The sequence below is a fragment of the Podarcis vaucheri genome (genome assembly GCF_965113315.1).
Source record: "Podarcis vaucheri genome assembly, chromosome: 3".
Classification (NCBI taxonomy): Eukaryota; Metazoa; Chordata; class Lepidosauria; order Squamata; family Lacertidae; genus Podarcis; species Podarcis vaucheri.
In genome coordinates, this window is record NC_138761.1 from 120,450,976 (window position 1) to 120,471,652 (window position 20,677).

Below are 20,677 nucleotides of genomic sequence, written 5' to 3' on the forward strand. Positions count from 1 at the left end.
CACTTTCCACAAAGGAAAGAAACACACACAAGTTCACACAAAAGAATGGCAGTTCCCTGGTTCCAAGCGTATAAGTTGCTAGCAGTTCCAATAATCACACCACACCTAGGTATGTGCTGAAGAAATGGGGAGAAATCCAGTGTTTTAAATGGCATCGATTGAACAGTTAATGGAAGCCTGTCCCCCTGTTCAGTGGCTTGGGGATGGAACCACTCATTTGATACTGAAACTATTAGCAGAGTTGGGCTAGATCATTTTGGTGGTCCTCTCTTGGAAATTGGCAGGCAACTGGAACCTGGATGGGTATTAAAACATTCCTGAGTTTACAGCTGCTGGCATACAGAAGTCCTCTCTGTCAGATGGTGTCAAGCAAACAGGAGACAGAACAGTTCTGGTGCAGACAGCCTGGACCCGAAAACTTTTTTATTTCTTTGTCTAAAACATTTATAGGCAGCTTTCCCGACATTCAAAGTGGCATACAACACTCAAAAAGAACACAATACAGTGGTGCCCCGCAAGACGGAAAACCCGCTAGACGAAACGGTTTTCCGTTTTGGAGGTGCTTCGCAAAACGAATCTCCTATGGGCTTGCTTCGCAAGACGACAATGTCTTGCGAGTTCCTGCTGGTTTTTTCCCTCCCCCCCTTTTTCTAAGCCGCTAAGCCGCTTATCAGCTGATCCGATCAGCAGATAAGCCGCTAAAAGCCGCTAATAGCGCTAATCCGTCAATGGGCTTGCTGCGCAAGACGAAAAAACCGCTAGATGAAGAGAATCACAGAACAGATTCTTTTCGTCTTGTGAGTCACCACTGTAATTAAAAAAGCAACAACTATATAAACAGCCCCCAAATTATTAACTCCGCAATCCCGTAACCATTTCCCTGGGTGAAAGCCCCCATGAACTTGCTTCTGAGCAGATATGTATAGGCTTGTGCTGTACATCAATGAAATGCCTGCCAATTATGTATTTTATCTTGCATGGAAAACAGCAAAACAGAGTCTTCCTCATGTAAAGACAGGCCGTTCTACAGCTAGGGTCACTTCCCAGTGGCTTATTGCCAGATGTCCAACACAATCTTCCTGACCCCCTTGCCCTATGTATCTACATGTTGCCCACATTGGGACTGTAATACAAAAGCAGGTGTTGTTGTTTAGTCGTGTCTGACTCTTCGTGACCCCCTGGACCAGAGCACGCCAGGCACTCCTGTCTTCCACTGCCTCCCGCAGTTTGGTCAGACTCATGCTGGTAGCTTCGAGAACACTTTCCAACCATTTCGTCCTCTGTCGTCCCCTTCTCTTTGTGCCCTCCATCTTTCCCAACATCAGGGTCTTTTCCAGTGAGTCTTCTCTTCTCATGAGGTGGCCAAAGTATTGGAGCCTCAGCTTCAGGATCTGTCCTTCCAGTGAGCACTCAGGGCTGATCTCCTTCAGAATGGATAGGTTTGATCTTCGTGCAGTCCATGGGACTCTCAAGAGTCTCCTCCAGCGCCATAATTCAAAAGCATCAGTTCTTCAGCGATCAGCCTTCTTTATGGTCCTGCTCTCACTTCCATACATCGCTACTGGGAAAACTGTAGCTTTAACTCTATGGGCCTTTGTTGGCAAGGTGATGTGTCTGCTTTTTAAGATGCTGTCTAGGTTTGTCAAAGCAGGTGTAGCCAGCACCAATTATGGGAGCAGCCAACTAATTCCAGTTTTGTCCCCATCCTCCTCCCTGCTGAATTCTGCAACAACACAACACTGAGAGTCATTAGGAGGAAGCTAGCAGGCACTGCCACCCTCTGGACCGGTTGTAAGAGGGCAGGCAGCAGGGCAGACTGAAGTTGATGGGACAGTGCTCTTTTTGCCCTAATGCACCAGCAGTGAAACATTTGCGAACTTAACAGGTAAAGGTAAAGGACCCCTGACAGTTAAGTTCAGCTGCAAACAACTCTGGGGTTGCAGTGCCCATCTCGCTTTACAGGCTGAGGGAGCTGGTGTTTGTCTGCAGACAGTTTTTCTGGGTCATGTGACCAGCATGACTAAGCCGCTTCTGGCGAACCAGAGCAGCGCACGGAAACGCCGTTTACCTTCCCGCTGGAGTGGTACCTATTTATCTACTTGCACTTTTTGGCATGCTTTTGAACGGCTAGGTTGGCAGGAGCTGGGACCAAGCAATGGGAGCTCACCCCGTTGCGGGGATTCGAACCGCCGACCTTCTGATCAGCAAGCCCAAGAGGCTCAGTGGTTTAGACCATAGCGCCACCTGCGTCCCTTTGTGAACTTAACTAATGGCCTAATACTAACTGCCTAAAATTCAGGCATGTTGCCGGATTGCATTTCTACATCTTTTGCACAGTCATAAAGGTTTCATTTCTTCATCTTCACTAAGCTGTTAACAGTACAGCGGTACCTCAGGTTACAGACGCTTCAGGTTACAGACTCTGCTAACCCAGAAATAGTACCTCGGGTTAAGAACTTTGCTTCAGGGTGAGAACAGAAATCGTGTGGCGGCAGCAGGAGGCCCCATTAGCTAAAGCGGTACCCCAGGTTAAGAACAGTTTCAGGTTAAGAACGCACCTCCAGAACGAATTAAGTTCTTAACCTGAAGTACCCCTGTACAAAGAATGGCAGTGGCTCCTCGTAAAATTTCACTCTGAAGGGTGAAGAAAGGTACTGTGACTTTCCAGGACAATTGGTATTTGTCAGGAATTAAACAAAACACCTGCAGAGAATGCTAGTTCTTTTGGCCTCTTCATCTCCAGCCCACCATTTATCTCCCTTTAAAGAGGACAAGGTAGCCTTTTCCTCACTCTTTGCCTAAGACTATTTATCCTTAGCTAAGAAATACTTCAATACAACCTCAGCACAGAGTGTTACCCTCCATGAGCAGTGGACCTTTGGCCTGTTGAGAGAAATACTACTATATTTCCCTTGCTGCAGAATATTGTTATTCAAACCAAAGTACAAGTAGGAGTCTTTGGGTACCAAAGTAAGCATACGATGTGCACATAAATGTAAGCAAGCTCTACCACAGCTCTCCTAACTTTCCAAGTGTAATTCCTGTGGTGGTCCCAGCAGGCATTTATCTGTTTCATATATAAGAGCCAACTGCCTGCAAGATCCTTTTGCGAACGTTTAAATCACCCTGCTTCACTTCTTTAAAGACAGTCTTCTGAAAGGGGGAGAAAGTGGCCAAGATGGCAGGCTTCCGTTATTTCTAAATGTCTGGTGGAGTGGGGATTTATATTCTCCAGTTGCTGTCTACTCACAAGGGGAGTGAAATATACTCAGAGTCGAAAGTGGATTTCATGCTCTTTATTCAGCTCATAGTGGTGAGGAGGAATGAAAGTCTCCTCAAAGTATCTGCTTTATATACATTATTTACACAATGGGCTGCACCTGATTGGCTAATTCCGGAATTCTCCTGTAGGCCAATCAGGTTGTGGATTCACTTCCATCCGGAGCTGGATTGGGTGGCTCCTGCAGACCAATCATCTTGCTGCATTGTTCTAGGACCAATCAGACTGCTGCATTTTGGATCCTATTTTTCTAGGACCAATCAGACTGCTGCATTTTGGATCCTATTCAACTCAGTACATAACAGGAGACAAGCTCCAACCTTGCTGAAGGGCAGCGAGGCTTTTCCTGCTGTGTTTTGCCATCTTTTGCAGGGGAAAGCAAGTAGAAGAACAGGCCTGGGCTGTTTATAGCCTAGTGGGCTTCCAAACGGAAGGACCGGCCCAATAAATGTTGCCGCCTGAGGCAAATAACAGTAGGTCATCCGTCTCCATTCCATGTACAAAAGCCAACTAAAATGGCAGTCAAATCTTAACTTCCGCACTGAAAACAGGACAGTGAGCTTTACTGCACCTGTGAGATGCAAGCTAGGAAAGGTGGTGAAATGTATACCAGGTGGCGCATACAGAGTTCTGTCCTTAAATGGGTCACTTCCAGTCCCTGCCCTCCAGCATCTATAATCTGGAGCAGCCACCTCACTCTGTCTAATCATATGGCTGGCCTAAATCTACAGGGGAAAACCCTCAGGAGGGAGATGCCACCACCGACACGCCCCAAAAAATACCCCAGCATCATAAAAACTAAGTGGCATGAAATGTTTGCTTCTTTTTTTAACAGTGCAAGAACAAAGAAAGCAATTGATCAATAATAAACAACATCCCAGAAGTCAAGGCAAAGAATGCATGGCAAAATGTCTCATCTTACATATCAAGAACATGAAAGGTAAAGGGACCCCTGACCATTAGGTCCAGTCGTGACCAACTCTGGGGTTGCGGCGCTCATCTCGCTTTATTGGCTGAGGGAGCCGGTGTACAGCTTCCGGGTCATGTGGCCAGCATGACTAAGCCGCTTCTGGCAAACCAGAGCAGCGCACGGAAACACTGTTCACCTTCCCGCTGGAGCGGTACCTATTTATCTACTTGCACTTTGACATGCTTTCGACTGCTAGGTTGGCAGGAGCAGGGACCAAGCAAAGGGAGCTCACCCCGTTGCGGGGATTCAAACCACTGACCTTCTGATCGGCAAGCCCTAGGCTCTGTGGTTTAACCCACAGCGCCACCAGCGTCCCTTATCAAGAACATTACAGATGGTTTAATTCAATGGCAGGTCTCCTAAATCTGACCTGCCAAACAGGTAGAGTATGTGGATTGGTACAACTTGTTATGAATACAACAAACATCTACAAATAAATCCTGCTTGATTAAACTTTTCTGGAGAATGTTTTGGTTATGTAAGCCTTTCTGCTTAAGATATATTTGAAATCATATTAAATTTAAGATATGAAGAATCTTCAAGCTCCCTTCTAATTTTTAGCAATTTCATGTCTGGCATATGCGAAGAAAAACGCAAGCAGATATCTGTGTATGACTTTGTTGCTCACATCCTCAATGATAGAAAAAAGACAGATTGCCGAGTAATGTTAGATAAGGTCCGGAACACTTGAAACCAATAAGGGTTAACTTGAGGGCAGTTCCACCACGTGTGAAGAAAAATGCTTCTCTCAATACATCTCCTTCAGCAGAGTATCGTTTATCTAATTCATCTGAACTGAAATCAGACACCATCTTTACATCACCTTAGTAACTCACTCTCTTAATAAAGTAGATGCAGAAAAAGATAGTTTTCCATGTCATGTAGCATTCCGTTGCTCTTCACTAATTTCTATACCTAAATCAGTCTCTCTTTGACTTGGTCTATAGCTTCTTCCATAAAGAAGGCTGATCACCAAAGAATTGGTGCTTTTAATTTATGGTGCTGGAGGAGACTCTTGAGAGTCCCATGGACTGCAAGAAGATCAAACCTCTCCATTCTGAAGGAAATCAGCCCTGAGTGCTCACTGGAAGGACAGATCCTGAAGCGGAGGCTCCAATACTTTGGCCACCTCATGAGAAGAGAAGGCTCCCTGAAAAAGACCCTGATGTTGGGAAAGATGGAGGGCACAAGGAAAAGGGGACGACAGGACGAGATGGTAGGACAGTGTTCTCGAAGCTACCAGCATGAGTTTGACCAAACTGCGGGAGGCAGTGGAAGACAGGAGTGCCTGGCGTGCTCTGGTCCAGGGGGTCACGAAGAGTCGGACACGACTAAACGACTAAACAACAACATAGCTTCTGTCCAAAACAGAGTTCATAGTTTAATTCAAGCAACCAGCGGCTAACAGTTGCCTCAGTTTGAAATTGTCCAACAACTGAGAGAGAAAATACTTTTTGTGTGAATTAGGAGATTTATATATGGCTAGAGTAAGTTGCTTGTCTCATAAGGACCCATAAACAAGAGCATATAGGTAAACATAAAGGTAAAGGGACCCCTGACTATTAGGTCCAGTCGTGACCGACTCTGGGGTTGCGGTGCTCATCTCGCTTTATTGGCCGAGGGAGCCGGTGTACAGCTTCCGGGTCATGTGGTCAGCATGACGAAGCCGCTTCTGGCGAACCAGAGCAACGCACAGAAATGCCATTTACCTTCCTGCCGGAGCGGTACCTATTTATCTACTTGCACTTTGACGTGCTTTCAAACTGCTAGGTTGGCAGGAGCTGGGACCAGAAGACGGGAGCTCACCCCGCCGCGGGGATTCAGACCGCCGACCTTCTGGTCGGCAAGTCCTAGGTTCTGTCGTTTAACCCTTATAGGTAAACATATTGGGGCCTAAATAGTGGTCTCAACTGCTGCAAAAGGGAACCTTGAAGCCACAGTTGTAGCCACACCCCTAGCGTTTGAACAGCTCGTAGTCAATGCTCCAAAACCATAATTGTTAAGGAGTTTAGTGATGGAAGGTTTATGATGGGTTTCTTGCCGTAAGGTAAGTCTGGAGACTTTCCTTCTCAATTAGGGACTCCACCTTTGCACATTTAATAACAGTGCTTAAACCATTCATGTTGCAGGACAATACTTTAAAGTTAGCCAGAAGAAATCACACTTGAAAGCTAAGGTTTGCATGTCTGACAACCCTGTACGAGAATATGGATGCCTGGAAAAGGTAAGAAAAATAGAAAACACAAACAACAATACTAACAATAGCGAGTAATAGCGAGCCAGTGTGGTGTAGTGGTTAAGAGTGGTAGACTCGTAATCTGGTGAACCGGGTTCGCGTCTCCGCTCCTCCACATGCAGCTGCTGGGTGACCTTGGGCCAGTCACACCTCTTTGAAGTCTCTCAGCCTCACTCACCTCACAGAGTGTTTGTTGTGGGGGAGGAAGGGAAAGGAGAATGTTAGCCCCTTTGAGACTCCTTAAAGGGAGTGAAAGGCAGGATATCAAATCCAAACTTCTCTTCTTCTTCTTCTACTCGCCACAAGCAAGGTGGCAGCCTCTATGTTTAAACTTGCGTGGCCCTTTTATTTCAGAGGGAATAGCCCCCAAGTGTGGTAACTGCCTCACCTCAATCAAACCGAAAGGAATCAACGCCTCCAAACAGCCCAGACCTATGATTGAACATGTCAACCATGTGCTGGAGGTGCACAGAATACAGTTGTGCAATCCTTTTTTTTATGCTGCACTTATACTAGACATTATGCGGTATTCAAGATGTAAAGCAAAACCACACAACCAGTTCTATTTTTCTTGTTCTCTTATAATGGCAATGGTGCCCACCTGAGAGGTGCCAGAACTGAGTTCTGGAAAGTTCCGTCTGAAAATAGTTCTGCACACAACCCGGGCTCCTAAAACAGCCTGTTTTTCACATATTGGGAAAAACGTTCCAGAATGAGAATCAGAAACCTGAAATGGCATTCTTCACATAGCCGGCCTTGCTCACTGGATAGCTGTGAGCAGAAGTCTAAGTTATTGGATCTCTTAGAAATGAGAAAATTAAGACACAGGGGGAATATCTTCAGGGTTTGTAGCAGAGTTGTGAAAGGTATAACAGAACTGTAGGAGATGTGGCCATGGTGGATCTCTGCATATCAAGGCATAGGTGTTATGTACTGAGTTGAAAAGGATCCAAAAAGCAGCAGTCTGATTGGTCCTAGAACAATAGGATCCAGAATGCAGCAGTCTGATTGGTCCGCAGGAGCCACCCAATCCAGCTCCAGGTGGAAGTGAATCCGCAACCTGATTGGCCTACAGGAGAATCCCAGAATTAGCCAATCTTGTGTGACCCATTGTGTAAATAATGTATATAATGCAGATATTTTGGGAAAACTTTCATTCCTCACTACTATGAGCTGAATAAAGAGCATGAAATCCACACTCGACTCCAAGTATATTTCAATATGCCACTCTCTTTCAGATTGGGGTTGGGGGAAGAATTACCACTGTTATTAGAGCCTCTTCTCAGTTTCTTTTATAATCTGTTTGTTCTGAGAAATATCAGAAGATGTGTGTGCTGTGCTGCACTGCAATGCCTGCCCAGCTGTCCTCTCTTCACGCAATTGCGCTACCCACCCAAGTGGCTGGTAACAGACAGGAAATTTGACTCATACAACTAATGCTCTGGCCTGAAACTATTCCAAGCCCAGCTCTCAAATGTGGTGGCCCACAAAGGTACGATTTGTACGCTGTGTAGTCAGGGCTGAGTCAAAATGCAAAAGGGGCAGCCTCGCTACCATACAGAATGTTAAGTTGTGGGTGAACATATCAGACGACACAGCGATTCTTGAAACAGCTCTTGTTTATTCACAGGCCAGAACAGAACTGAACTGAACTGAAGGGTTCAGCCAGCCTGCTTATATAGAGCTCCACTAGAACGCAACTGTAACCACTTTCTGTAACTATCCAATCACTGAACGTCACTTTCAATCCCTTATTTACATATGTGGACCTGAGTGAAAACTATCTACAGTATCCCCCTGCTGGCCCAGGGTGAGAACGTCAGTACATAACACAGAGAAAGAGGGATGTTGTCAGGTTGTGAGGTCAAAGAAAAGTGTGGCTTGACTTCATTAACATCGCTGTGCAGTTTATAAGGAAATGCAATGGAATCTGGATTTAACACAGAGAAGCAGAGATCTCTAGGCCAGGCTTCCTCAACCTCGGCCCTCCAGATGTTTTTGGCCTACATTTCCCATGATCCCTTGCTAGCAGGACCAGTGGTCAGGGATGATGGGAATTGTAGTCTCAAAACATCTGGAGGGCCGAGGTTGAGGAAGCCTGCTGTAGGCAGTGTAGAGCAGCCTTTCTCAACCATGGGTGCCCAGATATTGTTGGACTACAACTCCCATCGTCCCTGGCTAGCAGAAGAAGTGCTCAGGAATGATGGGGATTGTAGTCCAACATATGGGGATCCAAGGTTAAGAAAGGTTGGTACAGAGTCCAGATCAAATCTCGGGAAGAAACACAGGTACCAGAAGTGCCATTTAGTAAGCAGGGGGACATATCTCCCCATATCCTATGTTTTACTATGTTAATCCATCCCACACACTCCACCCATAGAACACCTATATTTCTGGTCAACTAACACTTTCAGCACAACATTTCTAGAAGCAACTAAATGGTACAACATTGGATACCAACGATTGCATGTTAAATGTTATGAAAAACTGTTAAATATATTTATTTTGTGTACACACACAAATATATGGCAAAAAGCAGCGGTGTATTTATGACTGCAACTTTTTGCACCTAATGAGAATTATGGAAATATTTTCAGTATAGATCACACACACATATCCCTTTGGCATGCACACCCAGTACATAATGTTGCTGACAAGGAAAAGAGTAGGCATACAAAAAAGGCGAATTCCTTGGATTCCAAGATCCAAGTTTGGGGCAAGTACTCTTTTGGTGAGAGAACTCCAGCAGAGATTTTAGATTACAGAATATGCATAAAAGTAAAGCATGGAAATACGGGCTGTTAGACTTTTAAAACATGCCCTTCTGAGTTCCTTCCAAAGTTTCCCCCTTCCCCTGGCACAGAAAAAGACCTTATATTGGGTAAGTTAAAATGGTTTACTTACAAACTCTCCAAAGGTCAGTTTGAGGTGCTTTTCCATACAGCATTCAGAAAAACCTGCACACATAGTAGAACTTGGCATAGTTACAGTCTTGAAAGTTCCTAAATTATTGGTGTAGGAACACAAGAAATAATGGCTTGTAAGAGCCATGTGGTCTGCACTTGGAGCAATCAGTTCAGACTTCTTTACAAGCATGGTTACCTCCCTCCCCAAGAGTGGCGCTGTGGTTAAAAGCCTCAGCGCCTAGGGCTTGCTGATCGAAAGGTCGGTCGTTCGAATCCCCGCGGCGGGGTGCGCTCCCGTTGCTCGGTCCCAGCGCCTGCCAACCTAGCAGTTCAAAAGCACCCCTGGGTGCAAGTAGATAAATAGGGACCGCTTACTGGCGGGAAGATAAACGGCATTTCCGTGTGCTGCGCTGGCTCGCCAGATGCAGCTTGTCACGCTGGCCACGTGACCCGGAAGTGTCTCCGGACAGCGCTGGCCCCCGGCCTCTTGAGTGAGATGGGCGCACAACCCTAGAGTCTGGCAAGACTGGCCCGTACGGGCAGGGGTACCTTTACCTTTTACCTCCCTCCCCAGGTGAGAGGGTGTGACCTAGTTAAGCCTTAACCCCTTCATGCATTAATTAGACTTAAGCATGTTGGTTATATGAGGTTGGTTATCCCACACATAATTGAATTGCTTCTGACAATGGTGTACTGAAACTGTATTTTACTTTCTGGGAACTGGTTCTTGTAGGAATGCCTTTTCAGATTTCAGCATGGGGATGCTGAACATCATAAACCCCTCAAAGCAGTTTTTTAAAGCTATGTTTGTTGTTATTGTAGTTACCTTTTTTTAAAAAAAAAAAGCTCATAACAAAATCACTCTTCTGTTTTAAGCATACATACTACCTCTGGATTCTTATTTGGTCTGCTTGGCAGTGAAACATCACTTATCTTATCGTTTATCTTATCACTGTACCACTTTAGTAAGTACAGATGCCTGACAGTAATAACTTATATTAGAAACTCTCAGTCTGACAGCTTTTATCCTTTTCTGGGTCATTCTGAATGTCATTTTCAGTATTCCGGATTCCAAAATAAATTGCTTAATCATAATCTGCAACTGTCTTTACTGGAATTTTGGACGGCATCACAAGACACAAACGCACAAATTTATCAGAAGAGCATTTTACTAAACGCCCAAGCATTTTACTATATGCCTTTTTGCCATTTTTACTTGAAAGTCTCCAAGAACAGCCCTTTGAACTTGACTGTGAATCATGCCCCACCCACTGTGAAATTTGAAATGGTGTCCCTGAAGAACCATGAACTACAGTGGTGCCTCGCAAGACGAAATTAATCCGTTCCGCGAGTCTCTTCATCTAGCGGTTTTTTCGTCTTGCGAAGCAACCCTATTAGCGGATTAGCGGATTAGCGCTATTAGCGGTTTAGCGGCTATTAAAGGCTTAGCGGCTATTAAAGGCTTAGCGGATTAGCGGCTAAAAGGCTATTAGCGGCTTAGCAGCTTAGAAAAGGGGGGGGCGGAAAAAAATCGGAACACTCGCAAGACGTTTTCGTCTTGCAAAGCAAGCCCATAGGGAAAATCGTCTTGCAAAGCAGCTCAAAAACGGAAAACCCTTTCGTCTAGCGGGTTTTCCGTCTTGCGAGGCATTCGTCTTGCGGGGCACCACTGTATGTGATCTTGTGATTGCTTCCTGCAGCAGTCATAGTAATGAGCTGAGGACTGATCTTTTGATTACTATGAATCAGATCCAGAACCTTTTGTTTATTTCACGAGCAGCAGCAGCAAGGGTGACCAGCTGGTGTGTTTTCGCAATGTGTTACTTTAAAGATGAATTCCACCAAGGGTAGTTGTCAGTTTTAGAACATGAATGGCATTCCAAGCTTTGTGAATCGAAACAGATAGTACATGGATGATGGAAAACTTTCACAGAGGTTTAAGGATAGGATGGTCAATGTGGCAGAACTATAGCAAAAGAACAGTGGACTGAAGAACAGTCATAGAATCATAGAATAGTAGTTCTGGAAGAGACCACAAAGGTCCTTTAGTCCAACCCGCTGCAACACAGGAACCCACAACCCATGGGCTACCGACTGAACTATTGTGTTTGAAGCTGTTAGAATTATGGGGGGAGCAGATTCATGCAAATAGTTTCCTGCCCAGTTCCTACTTCTAGCCCTAGGGGTAGCCAAATCTGACAATTTCAGTTTCTCTCGGTTTCTCATTTTTGCAGTCTTTAAGTTCTGGCTTCCACGTTTGCAAATCAGTTTCTTTTTTGTTTTTGTTTTTTAAATATTTTATTAAGTTTTTAAACACAAAATAAAAAGTAGACACACAAAATGTCTTCACCAAAAAGGTAACATACCAAAAAATAAGTACAAGTCTACCTACAAACAACATAGATAAAAGAAAATAAAAAATATAACCAACTGGACTTCCTCACATCTCCCTTACCCTGCATTGTTTATAATAAAAAATACCAGCAAATTATTACCTTGTTTCATACCTTATTTTGTACTTTTCAAATGTTAGATTTCTAAATTTAAAGTAGTTTTTGTCAATTATTTGTACCTTAAATTAAACATAATATTACTTTAAATTTCGACCTTATAACTTAATTTTCTGTATCTCGCAATTAACATACTGGAGCCATGTTTTTCTAAATCATGCAGTTTCTTAACATTCATACAGCTTGTAATGTTTTTGTAAATAGTCCTTAAATTTTTTCCAGTCCTCTTCCATTGTTTCTTCTCCCAAATCTCGGATTCTGCCAGTCATTTCGGCCAGTTCCATATAGTCCATCAGTTGCGTCTGCCATTCTTCCAGCGTGGGCAAATCTTGTGTCTTCCAATGTTTTGCAATAAGTATTCTTGCTGCTGTAGTAGCATACAAAAAGAAAGTTCTGTCCTTTTTTAACACTTTCTGGCCGACAATACCCAAGAGGAAGGCCTCTGGTTTCTTGGTACGTTTGCAAATCAGTTTGCCATTTCTTTAAAGAAGTCCTCGTGAAAATAAATTGGCATTTTAGGGCGAATTTCTCCTAAGATGCACAATTTTGTCTGCAATACACAGTGTGTTAAAAGGGGTGGCCTGCTTATTATCATCGTGACTTATTATTATAATATTTGTTCATTGCTTTTTACAAAATGTCTCCAAATGTCTCAAAGCAAAGTACAAAATATTGATACTCCCCAAAAAAGAGAGAGGTTCAAGTTACCTGAATCAGTGTGGGGTGATAGATAGGAAGGTTTCCCTTCTCTTTTAGTAACTACTTGTTGGAAAAGTAGATTACTTCCTTTCAGACGTTTACTTCCTTCCTGCTTCCTCTTCAAATTTACTCAGCTCAAGCCGGTGCAAGAACAAGTTAGCATGTGCTAATGTTAACTTCTTGGCTGCATGTAAAACCTATACTTAGAATGGCTTTGTTTGCTACAAGTAATAAACCTTAAGTTTTCTTTATCCTTTCAACCAGTAGTGTTTCAACCAGCCTGTTTCTTTCTGCACACTTTTTGCAGTATATTTACCAAACTCCAACTACCACCGCTTTGAACTGAGCCCAGAAACCAGTTGGTAACCAATGCAGTCAGTCCAGAATCGGTCTTATATCCTTGGGCTGTCTGGCCCCAATTAACAGTCTGGCGACTGACTTGCTGCAATGCTTTTATTATTATACTTATTTGGTAGACATATTTAAACTGCAGGTATACAAGTACAATTGGACGCGGGTGGCGCTGTGGGTTAAACCACAGAGCCTAGGACTTGCCGATCAGAAGCTTGGCGGTTTGAATCCCCGCGACGGGGTGAGCTCCCATTGCTCGGTCCCTGCTCCTATCAACCTAGCAGTTTGAAAGCACACCAGTGAAAGTAGATAAATAGGTACCGCTCCAGCGGGAAGGTGAACGGGGTTTCCGTGCGCTGCTCTGGTTCGCCAGAAGCGGCTTACTCATGATGGCCACATGACCCAGAAGCTGTACGCTGGCTCCCTCGGCCAATAAAGCAAGATGAGCGCCGCAACCCCAGAATCGGCCACGACTGGACCTTTACCTTTATGTCCATGGAGGGGGTCCCTTTAGCTTTATGTCCATGGGGGGAAAGAGGCATTCAAATATGGGTCAGCAGCCATAGCCATTCATCAAAATGTGGGGCTCTCTTGCTGAGGAAAGAGCTAGGCTTGAGACAGGCGAGAGAGCTCACAAACTTTTGGTGTTAATGCAGAGGGCAAACTAGTAGTGATTGTAGTGGCAGCCTTTTTTGTGTGTGGCTGACCCTTTCCCCTGTCAAATGGCAGCTTGGTTTCAACACAGGTTCAGCAGAACTGGTCTTGAATTCCAGTCACTTGGGTTTTGGTTTTTTTTGGTCCTGACATTGCAATTAGTGGATAGTGTACACAGCATCTTGCATGGTGCTCAGGCCGGGCCCTAAGCAGTTGCTGTGCAAAAGGGAATTTTTCTTTTTTTTCTTTGATTGATGTACAATAAAGAATTTACAGGACCCTTAAAAAAAAAAGCCAGTCCAAGACATTTTGCTGCCTGAGGTGAAAAACAATATGATGTCCCCTCCTGATTCCACATACAAAAGCCTGGAAATGATTGGCACCATATCTGAGGCAGCAGTCACTTTACACTGATTAACGGTAGGGTCGGCCGTGATCCTTAAATTCCATTTAGAAACACCTCCTTTAGGAGTAATACAACTGTACTTCGTTATTGTAAAGTTTTGTTTTCAATACTCAGATTAATTTCACATGTAGTTAGAATATATTTGTATGCTGATTTAGCACAGATTCTCTTTCCCTCCAGCAAGGTCTACATCTTTCAGGTTGTTACGAAGGAGACTTCACAGACACTTGCTGCGTCTGCACTTTTTCCAACCGAGTCATCATCTCTGAGCGGTAAATGTAGCCATCCTTACTGAAAATCTGAACCACTAGTTATATGTGTGATGAAATTGCAACATAAGCAGTTTTGCCCACTTGCCTTCCTTCCAAACACACAAAAGCAAGCAGACAGCAAGGAGGGTTTGAGAGATAGAGAGAATGAGAATAAGTAAACCTGACTAATTTCTAAAGTTTCTGGGTTTATATCTGGCAGCCTTCAATGCAAAAAAACTACCCTGTTGTACCAAATCTATTTTATGAAGTTATATGTGCTTACATGTCCACAATGAGCTTTCATCAAACACAACACAGTAGATCTATAGGAGTGCGGCAAGGAGTGCGGTAAGAGAAAGCAGCAAAAATTTGGTACAGTGGTGCCCCGCAAGATGAATGCCTCGCAAGACGGAAAACTCGCTAGACGAAAGAGTTTTCCGTTTTGGAGGTGCTTCGCAAAAAGAATCTCCTATGGGCTTGCTTTGCAAGACGAAAATGTCTTGCGAGTTCCTGCGGGGTTTTTTTCCTCCCCCCCCCCTTTTTCTAAGCCGCTAAGCCGCTTATCAGCTGATCCGATAAGCCGCTAAAAGCCACTAATAGCACTAATCCATCAATGGGCTTGCTTCGCAAGACAAAAAAAAGCTAGACGAAGAGAATCACAGAACAGATTCTTTTCGTCTTGCGAGGCACCACTGTACCTGCCTTTGGGAGCAGAAGTGCCTTCCCCTTGTGACACACAACCTATAGAATCAAGATGCTGCTATTATTATTATTATTATTATTATTATTATTATTATTATTATTATACACCACCCATCTGACTAGATTGCCCCAGGCCCAACCACTCTGGGCGGCTCCCAACAAAATATTTAAAACACGGTAAAACACCAACCAAGGATGCGGGTGGTTCTGTGGGTTAAACCACAGAGCCTAGGACTTGCTGATCAGAAGGTCGGTGGTTCGAATCCCCGCGACGGGGTGAGCTCCCATTGCTCAGTCCCTGCTCCTGCCAACCTAGCGGTTTGAAAGCACGTCAAAGTGCAATTAGATAAATAGGTACCGCTCCGGCGGGAAGGTAAACAGTGTTTCCGTGCGCTGCTCTGGTTCGCCAGAAGCAGCTCAGTCATGCTGGCACATGACCCGGAAGCTGAACGCCCGCTCCCTTGGCCAATAAAGCGAGATGAGCGCCACAACCCCAGAGTCGGTCACGACTGGACCTAATGGTCAGGGGTCCCTTTACCTTTACCTTTTAAAACACCAACCATAAAAAACTTCCCTGAACAGAGCTGCTTTCAGATGTCTTCTAAAAGTCAGACAGTTCTTTATTTCCTTGACATCTGATGGGAGGGCGTTCCACAGGGCGGGCACCACTACTGAGAAGGCCTTCTGCCTGGTTTGCTGTAACTTCACTTCTCATAGTAAGGGAACATCCAGAAGGCCCTTGAAGGCTGGTAATAATAATAAGAAACAAACACACACACACACAAATAAATCTGTTCTGATATGGCAGAACCACAGATAGGATAGACTTAACACAAAAAAGGACAGGTTTTGAATTTCTGCTTTGAAAATTCAGCTGAGCCATAAATTCATTCATGCAAGTATCTCTTGAGCTCAGTGAAACATTTTTAAAGTTTTTCATGGTGAGGACTGTGGAATGAGTGAGATAAGGGGAAACCCAGCCAGATGGGCGGGGTATAAAGAATAAATTACTGCTACTACTATTTATTATTATTGGAGATGCTAGCTACATTGATCAAAGTATCTGTGACACTTTAAATAAACCAAGTGCCCTACTACCAATAATAATAGTGCCCAACTGAAATAAATAGGTGTTGGCAGATATGTTTCTGGTATATGTTCCTGCGCACTGCCCCCACCTTAAGTTTTGCCAGACTGCACACTTGGTGGCTGCAATTCAGCTAGTGGGAGGTTATTCATCTTTCTTTCCCATGGTTTTAGATCTATGTTTGGCTCTTGTGAACTTTTTAGGGTTGACCGTATGTTTAAATACATAAATGCATTGGCCATGTAGCAAACAGGAAGAAAACATCAGTAAAGTAAATAAAAGAGCTGTGATGCATCATATAGAATTACTGCCACAGATTCCCCCTTACGAAGCTGAACAACAATTCAAGTTCTTCCATTTTAAAAAAAAGAAATGAATTGGCGTAGTCAGTTATGACATGTACTGTTTCTAGTTTCTTGTTTAAACATTAAAATTATTCCCACCTACAAAGGCACCTTGCACAGCGAGTCCCTTTTTGACTTTCCAGCATGACCAAATAGAAAAACAAATAATGAATGTGCTTCAAAACGTGTTAGGTGGAGTAATACTATAATGAATCTTCTGTGCATCAAAACAGCAACGTGACACCCTGGAAAATGCACACGGTATTAATGTTGTGTTCTCTGGCGTTTTCGCCTTTCCATATGGGCGAACCACATGAGGCCAACTGTTTTGCAACTTGATCTACCTTTACCTCTTGTGACTACACATGGCACCTCTAAAACAGATGAACCGGGTTTTCTGAATAAAATGTCTTATTCATTATTTATGAAATGCCTTACTGAGTTTCGGTCAAAAGATACCCGACGTGTTGGAACAACAAACGGAAAATAATGTGCTCAAACACTATTCGCGTGGCATTCCCAGAAAGATGCTTTCTGGTGTTTTGATTACCATGTCCAGATGGCAATGGTTTTCGGCCGAGCTGACTTGATAGGGGTTGGGGGGTGAAACCCGTGACCGAGATGTGCTGTGAACCTCTGGATCAAGGTTGCGAAGCTCCCCATTAAAAAACCAACAACCCCAAAACTATTAATAAACCATGCAATTGTTATTGAAATGTATTATTCAATTGGTTTGATGTTGTATGCTAAGAATGATCATGGATGAGATGATTGTGATATGCAACGGGTCAGATAAGTCATGTTACTGATACTTCTCTCTGATTTGGCCATGGGTCTGAGCAATTCTGACATGACAGGATAGTATGTGCAAGGGGCAAATCCATCCATGGTGCTAAAAATAAAATAAAATAAAATTCAAAGAATTAATGTGCATCATGAAGGTTGATGCATGTCGCTTTTCTGCATCTTTTTGCATGTACTTGTGTAAAGGTCAATAGACTCCTGACCATTAGGTCCAGTTGTGACCGACTCTGGGGTTGCGGCGCTCATCTTGCTTTATTGGCCGAGGGAGCCGGCGTTCAGCTTCCGGGTCATGTGGCCAGCATGACTAAGCCGCTTCTGGCGAACCAGAGCAGCGCACGGAAACAGCTGTGCTGTTCCACTAACTGTTGTCAAAGCCTATGTTGTCAGCCCCTACGGTTTCACCATCATTACTTGGGTATCTGTTTAGGGAGCTGCTATGGATTGTTCAACAACGTGTCAAAATCAAACTGTGGTTTATTATCCCGGCTTGTTCTCTAAGCCAACCGGAGTTCCCCAAGTTCGGATGCCATAAGGACTGCTGGTTGGCTTAAAAATAGGAACAGATACTTCCAATCTCCGTCTCAAGGCTGAGCCAGGGAAAAGAAGGGAGGGGAAAGCACACAAACCAGAAGCTGTTGCATAGAACATCAAACCAAACTTTTAATGATACGTCTGAACTGTGCCATTATGTTGTTTGGTGTGTAGCTGCCCCCTCCAATAAAATAGCTCATCAGAAAATTTAATCATGAATTTTAATGGTTGTGGTTTACTTGTGTTGGGTTATTCATGCTTTTGAAAAAAAAAAAGCATGCTCAGACTGGCTAGTTTTATTTTGAAAAAATTAAAAAGCATTTTTATGTCTCTAAACTGGCAGCAGTTTCCTGCTGAAAATGCACCCTCCATTCCTGTTTGTCCTCAAAGTGCTTTTTTATTCAAAACTGCAGGTATATTTTAGATCAAGGTCCTGGTGCATGACTGAGTGTGGGTCTCAGTCACATAAATCTACTGCCTTGTCCTGAAATTTCCTGCTTTGTTTACTTAATTTCTGTTTTTTCTCCTCATAACATATGAGGGATATTGCAACAGAGGTAACTTGTTTCGTGCTTGTTCTAGTGCTTTAGAATAACATTTTGCCTGCTTTAATCTGTTGTTTCCTCAGTTATAATAGGTTTGTGATACTGTACAGACCCCTGAAGTGTCCCTATTTTCCAGGGACAGTCCCGGATCTACAGAAGCCATCCCAGTTTCTGATTTGATCCCAGAATGTCCCACTTTTCCTTAGCATGTCCCTATTTTCATCAGAAAAATATTGGAGGGCATGGAGTTATGCGACCCCCGAGGAAATGAGATTTGTTGTTGTTTAGTCGTTTAGTCGTGTCCAACTCTTCGTGACCCCATGGAGTCGGTAACCTGAAGCGTCTGTAACCTGAAGCATATGTAACCCGAGGTACCACTGTATTTTTCTGCAGGTTGTAGCAATTGTCATATGCTGTGTGGTATGTGCTTTTTATTGTATTTTACTGTACTGCAATTTGAATTCTAGGGAAGGCAAATATGTAACAATTTGCCTTCCATAAAATTCAAATTGCAATATAATAAAATACAGTGTAAGATACTGAAAATGAAAAATCAATAACAGTATTTAACACGGACACATTGCGGAGCAAATAAATGAATCTCATGGACCAGTTTTGGAACTCATACTGAATATGAAAAATCAATAACAGTACAGTGGTGCCCCGCAAGACGAACGCCTCGCAAGAAGGAAAACCCGCTAGACGAAAGGGTTTTCCGTTTTGGAGGCGCTTCGCAAAACGAATTTCCCTATGGGTTGCTTCGCAAGACGAAAAAATCTTGCGCGTCCCCGCGGGTTTTTTCCGCTCCCCCCCTTTTTCTAAGCCGCCTATCAGCTGTTCCGCTGAAAGCCCGCTTAACAGCTGATCACGGAAAGCCGCTAGACCGCTGTAGCGCTAATCCACTAGGCTGTCAATGGGCTTGCCTCGCAAGACGAAAAAACCGCTAGACGAAGAGAATCGCGGAACGGATTCTTTTCGTCTTGCAAGGCACCACTGTATTTAACACGGACACATTGCGGAGCAAATAAATGAATCTCATGGACCAGTTTTGGAACTCCTAATCTAAGTTGTACAACAACAGACCCTGAAAATGCAATAATGTAATGTGGTCTGCACCGTAAATGTTCACTGGGATGGTAACCCCAGGGTGTTTCAGAAATAGTCTAGTTAGGCTGTGAAGTGGGTTAAATATTCAGCCGCTACAGAAAACTGCCATTCACCCTGTGGTTTCCAGGACAAATGGTGGCTCTCCGCTATTTTGTCTTTATTCAGTTTTTGGCCACAATGTATTTTAGATATATGTCTAAGTGTTCAAAGCATGATTATCCCTATCTCGCCAATGTGCCGATCCCTTCTTTTTAGCTTTCTGAGCAGCTATGTTATCCAGCGCACAGAAGAACAGTCATCTGAATATTAACAACTTGGCAACAGTTGATAAGTGTCCGTTTCTGCAGTCTATTCCCTTGTCAGAAGCACAGCTGCGCATTCTCAAAAACAATCCTACCAACTACCAACAGTCAGCAAGATAGCAAGTGCTGATAGCATACGCCTGTTATTTGCAGAGCGGTTCTAGTGGTGGGAACATAAATGAACATTTGCACTAACAGGTTTCTATTTGGTTTGCTGCTGAATTTGTTGCCACCAATGTTCCCTCTGGTCAGGCCAAGAAAGAAGGCATAAAGGAAGGCTTTCTATTTGCATTTATTTAATTAATTTATGTCCTACACTTCTTCACGAAGGAGCCTATCCCCACTCCTTTTAAAGTTTCCATACTAGCCCTTCCCAAGTTTTATTGTACTAGGCTTTCTGGGCTGCATGGATGATGATAATAATAATAATAATAATAATAATAATAATAATAATAATAATAATTTTATTTATATCCCGCCCTCCCCAGCCGAAGCCAGGCTCAGAGCGGCTAACAGCAATAAAAGTAACACAGCATTCTAAAATCAATATTCTAAAATCAAATGGCAACCAATGGGCTAGAGTTCTATGAGGATCACGAGGATACACTCCCAATGTATTTCATCTGGCTTTGAAGAAAATGCTGCAGAATTTAAGAGTTAAAAGCAGCTACCAAGGAACATGGCAGAGACTGGATTTTTTGTCAGTTTTTCCCCCTGACTCATTTTGTAATAATAACATCTCTTGCAGGTTGTTGTTCGATTATCGCTAGGTGTACTCTTCATTAAAGTCTGAGGAGAGGAAGCCTACGTCAAGCCTAGGAAAATAGATAAATGCTGACATCTTGTGGGAGAGAATATCACGATTCAACCCTTTTCTATTCCCCAGTGAAAGGGGAACCTTCAGAAACTGATTCATCAAGCAGCAGCAAGATGTCGAATTAAAGGAAGCGGTGCTGAGTTAATTCAGACGCTATCTGGATGTTTTGGTTTTT

The 20,677-nt window shown here is 43.6% G+C and overlaps 1 long non-coding RNA gene across 1 annotated transcript in view; it reads right to left on the reverse strand.

Moving 5' to 3' along the window:
- LOC309528875 overlaps positions 1-19,274 on the reverse strand; it is a 64,177-nt gene extending 44,903 nt beyond the window's left edge. The window contains exon 1 of the long non-coding RNA XR_014217948.1: positions 19,218-19,274. This is a non-coding gene — a long non-coding RNA (uncharacterized lncRNA). The remainder of the gene's footprint in view (positions 1-19,217) is intronic.
- Between the last annotated feature and the right edge of the window lie 1,403 nt (positions 19,275-20,677).